We start from the raw sequence: 5,497 nt of genomic DNA on the forward strand, positions 1-5,497 counted from the left end.
GAGAGAGAGAGAGAGAGAGAGAGAGAGAGAGAGAGAGAGAGACTCTAAGAATACTTTTCAAGAGAAAGTTTTTTCCTTTCAGGGTTCTGAATACTGGATCTAGCCCTGCTTGTGGGACTCCTGTGATATTTCTTAAGTTGAGAATCTTTGGTCCAGCTCAAGTGCACACAGTGGAGAGTAGCTACTGGGACCTTTCAGGATAATGTTGCACCACAGAGCCTGACACTAGCTTTTCTCTTCTTGCCCACTGGCCACTCCATTGTCCACCCGTTGCTCCTGTCCTTCAGGCAAGTTCTGTGCAGGGAGCAAAGGCCACTCACAGACTGTCCCATCACTCTGGGCATGAGTGACGAGGCACGGACACAAGGCCGTCTGGCCGCTGCAGAGTCCCGGGCCCCGCTCTCAGGATGTGGGCAGTGGCACCAGCAGATGTCTTGGCTGCCCCCAGCAGGCACACGGTCGACGTGTTCAAAGTTTCTCCTTCTGAGTGAGCCATGAGTCTGCTTTCCAACGCCAGTGACAGACGCTGCCCCCGAAAGGCCGGGGCTGAGTCCGTGCTGAGTCCAGCAGCGCTTTGGAGAACACAGCTTGGACAATTTGTCATCTGCTTCCAGATCCGAGGCCAACGGCACGATTTCTGTCTTCTCTGTGCCCAAGGGCGTGCGATCACTTGGATAAATGACAGCCACGAAGTTCACTGGAGCAAGCGCATGGCTTCCATCTTCCTCTCCACCAACGGCTCTGAAGAGCTGCCGAGAAGTCAGTGGGCTCTTGTTCCTGGACATGCCCGGGAGAGGCCTCGTTGCTGAATGAAGGCCAGTGTCAGGCGGGAGGGGACTCAGAGCTGCACGGTGAGGAGGCTCAGTGCTCCAGTGCTTCGCTACTCAGTGTGGCTGGTGGACCAGCACCACCACTCTCCTCTGAGCTTGTTACAGATGCAGAATCTCAGACCCACACCAGATCTGCTAAATTCGAGTCTATGTCTTCATGAGATCCCCAAATCCCATTTATTTGAATATTAAAAGTTGAGAAGCAGCGCTCCAAACTCAAAACAGTACATTACATGTGGTGCATGTCTGCTAGCAGAGAAGAAGCCATGAATGAACATAATTCCTACACTTTTGTTATCAAGGTTAATTATTTGTTTATTCAAGTTATAATGGCCTGCTTCCTCTGAAACCATTATTGTGCCTATCAGTAAATTGTTGCTTTTAAATCACAGGCTTCCTTATTTCCTACTTACTTTGGAGATTCTCAAATGAACTAAGGATCTGTTAAATTTCTTAAGCTATTGACCCCCATAGCCAGTCCATTCTGGTACTTGGATATGTTGGCATCCCTGCTTGCCCACAGAGCTGCGAGGAGGTCGTGTTGTGGACAGCTGTTGGTCTTGTCTGCCCAGATCCCTGTTCCTGCTCTGTTAGGAGATGGCCCTGTCCCTGTTGGAACTGTAGGTTGGTAGGGCTGCCATCAAGGTTGGCCCCCCTCCAGGGACTGAGAACAGCCGGGGAAGGGAGACTGTCCTTGCCCTCCTCTGTGAGACAGCTCATTTATCCTACCATAAGAGCAGCAAGGGTCCCTGGATGCCAGACGACCACCTCACTAAAGACCCCGCTATTTGCTTTTTCTTTCATTCTAGTCCATATTCTTACAGAACAGTCTGTTTCTATTTGCTTGAGGTAGCCAGCAGCTCTTCCTGTTGATTCAATCCAAAGCACCCCAGCTGAGCAGGAATGTAAGTCTGATTTATGTTCCTGGCAAGTCACAATTTTGTTTTTGGTGAAGGAGGAGGGCACTGATGAATCATCCATCTTTAGACTTAGTTTTATGGCTTAGATTGTGTTCCATAAGCTCTTAAAAAGGATTTGAGGACTGTTCAAACTTTATGTTCAATTTTTCCCTCACCATGCCATAGTTTGCTATGTATGCACATATCTGTGAAAAGAGTAATATTGATTCATAACCGTTAGGATTTAGGTACTCCGTACTTCTGTGATAACCTCAGACTTAACCTTGTGTTTCTATTTTAGTTGTCAAACTCATCACTTTGGTCTTCAGATACTTTTAGCACATTCCAAGTGAGTTCAAAATTATCCCCAAGACAAGGAAAAACTCACAGGACAGACAGCAGCCCTATCATTTAGGCTAAGACATTTAAGGACCATTGAATTATATAACCTAATTGGCAGGCTTTAGTTTTGTGTATTCATAGAGCCGCATAAAAATTTGCATACTTTCCCCATAAATATATTTATTTTATTTTCTTTCCTTTTTTTTTTTTTTGTATTTTTAGGGAAGGGTCTACAGGGTATTCAGGGTCTCACTACTAGATTGGACTTGTAGTGACCCTCCTGTTTACAGCCTTCCAGGAGCTGAGATTACAGGTGCACACCACCATGTCCAGTCTCAATTGCCATCTCAGTGTGCCCTGGGGGCGGGGCTGGCACAGCAGGCCCAGGGATTGAACCCCTGTCCTCTGTGCCTGCTTGTAGGCGCTTTAATCTGCTTAGCTATTTGGCCGGCTCTTATTTCTTTATATATGAAAAAATCAACTGAATCAAGTCCCCAAGAGAACTAGCACATACTTCCTATCATATATCCGCAATGCCTTTGAGAGAGCATGGAAATTAATTCTGGTGAAATATGGGTTGAACATCCAAAGTAATCAACGCTGTGCAGCCATTACACAATACTGTAGATAAATATTTATTGGACAAGTGTTCAGTATAGACCCACCATGGGGTATGGACCATAGAATCCTATTTTTTACTTATAATAATGCTCTATGTATACAGAAATATTCCAGTGTCATAGTGGTTATCTCTAGGGAGCTTTGCCTTTTTATTTTCCTTTCATTATAGCAATTTTCTGATTTTTCTATAAAAATAGTTTTTGTTTCATAGTATGAAGAAAGGGAGGTTATTTTGAGAATAAATTAGAAACTTAGTGGGCCTTATGCCTAGATGAATATGGAAAGACACACTAAGGTTTAGCTATCCAGATGAAATCTTTACGTTGACAAAATGACGCAGAAATACTAAATTGTTCCAAGAATGTGGGAAAAATCTTATTAGCTTTTTAAAATTAACCAAATTCAAGGGAACTTAAATTGATATTTCTGTAACATTTTTGTGTGATACTGTAAAGACGTCTTACACTTGGGGATTAAAAGAAAGGAAATCTGACTTTGCACTCTAACCGCCATTCCTGTTTCCTAGAGCAGAGTCTCTCGTGTTCTTCTGTGCAGACAGATCCTTTGGGCTCTTGTGAGGACGCGGACCGGGTCTGCACCGGCAGGCTCCTCTGGCTCCACACACTGCAAGGTGAACTTCAGGTCGCTGATCCGCGGGTGGGCGATTCTTTGAGAAACAGCAGTCTCTGGTTAGAAGTCGCTATTCTTGGGCCAGGGGTACAGCTTAGCAGCACAGCACTTGCCTTTCAAGCATGAGTACGATTCCTGGTACGAAAAAAGAAAAGAAAAGAAAAGATCAAAAGAAAGAAAGAAAGAAATTATCATTCTTAATGATGTTGGAAATCACTCTGAACCAAGAAAACACACACACACACACACACACACACACACACACACACACACAAATTCTTGAGCAAAAGCTTTTAAAACCCTGCGCAGACAGCTGGGAGGGTTTGAGCCTCCTGGAACTGGAACTTTCGCCTCGTCAGCGCGGCACTGAGGTCAGGGCCCAAGGAGAAGAGTGAGGGAGGTCGGAGGGGTCCTGGGACTGGAGGCTTTTTAGGGGGGCCGGAGGCTGCCAGCACGGCTGTCCTCCATGTATGCTATTACATAAATTCTTGAAGGTGTCAATGTTGGTCTCCTTCACTTGGAATTAAAAGAAGTGAAGCCACAGCCCGAGACCCCTGACTTCCAGCGTGCCTGGGGACAGCACATAGTCACTGACAAAACCAGAGGTTGTAGACCCCTGCTAAGAGCGTGTGAATGGCTCGGAAGTCAATTCCTTCTCTGTTTTCAAGCACAGGCCAAAAGCCTCTCCCACCTCGGGCCCCTGCAGTGGCAGAAGGAGCTCAGCCTCCTCTGGGGCCAGGCTGGGCCAGCGTGACTCCTGTGCCCTTCTCTGGGGTCTCTTCTCCCAGAGCTCGAGAACCACCTCTTCTGTCCTGGCCAACGATGGCTTGGAGAGCCTGCCTGGACGACCTCCTGGGCAGGGAGTGGGCGAGTGCATCCTGGTCTCCAAGCCTGGCCAGCTGGTCTCCAAGCTGCACCTGGGGGGTGACTGGGCCACCAGTTTCCTCCTGTTCCTCATGCACTGGCTAGTCCTGTCTTGCAGGTGTCGGCTGGGCAAATACTAGGTCAAGGGGAGGTCGAGGCAATGGTGGCTTGCTATCCAGGAAATGAAACAGGTCATGTTTGCCGTGTGGCGCATGGACAACCCCAATGGTGCTGGCGGCTGGATCACCTGCACCTGCTCTATGAACAACCACTGGGATGCCAGGCTTCATGGCAGGGTCCTGCAGGTAGTTCTAGAAGGGAAGTCATTGCTTGCCAAGGTGGATCCCACTTTTGACTAACTTCTCTCCTTTTGTTCAGATCACAGGAACCCACAGGAAGTCCAGTCTTCCCAGGCGACTGGACATGCCCTGACTGCTTGGTACTCAGATGCTGAAGAAAGGGCGGTAGCAAAGAAGGAACTCAGGAAGCTGGCTAGGAAAGCTGGGTCTGCCCCCTCTGAAATCTCCTGGCCTCTTTCATTTTGGCATCAGCTGAATTCTTGGAGAGAGCTGAGATCCAAAGACAGTCTCTCAGGTGACCATGGATTATTACCTACTCCTTGAGCCCCTTTCATCCCCGCCTTGTGTGTGGTACTTCTTGTTTTCTGCCAGGACGGCACTGACCTCCAGAAACTCTCTTCCCAGATGTGGACTCACTTCTAACTCCAGAAATGCCCACAGACACCTTCATTGGTCAGAGATCTATGGACAGAGTTGGTGATGTCAGCTTTCCAAGCCAGAGTGCTGGAGCACAAGCACGAATCTTGCTTGTACTTCACGGGTAGTCCCCCAGATTTGAAAGGAGGAGGTTTGCAAAGAAAATAAAAATTGGTGACAGAAGCATCATTAAAGCCTGAAGAGCAGAAAATTGAAATTTGTATCATCTGAATGATCTCCAGATGCTGATAATCCAGGGCTTTGAGTTTCTGGCGCATTACCACAAGTAACGACATGATTGCCTCTAGAGAGGGCTGCTGTCGCGGTGACCAGGTTGTAGGTGTCCATGGAGTGCACACTCCTCCTTCCTTTCCCACCCCCTGGACTTTCTGCCTCCACCCCACTGTACTGAAAATGATTTTCTTTTTTTTTCCATAATTTTACTGAGAAACAAATAGCAATGAGACAGTTTCAAACCAAATTGGTAGGACAGTTTCAATAATTCATACATTGCATACATTCTTCCTAGTGGTTAATTGCTGTACAAGATGCGGACTTGAGATCCTATTTACAAACACCATTAGAACAAATCCCT

This window comes from Octodon degus, unplaced genomic scaffold, assembly GCF_000260255.1.
Source record: "Octodon degus isolate 3935 unplaced genomic scaffold, OctDeg1.0 scaffold00034, whole genome shotgun sequence".
NCBI lineage: Eukaryota > Metazoa > Chordata > Mammalia > Rodentia > Octodontidae > Octodon > Octodon degus.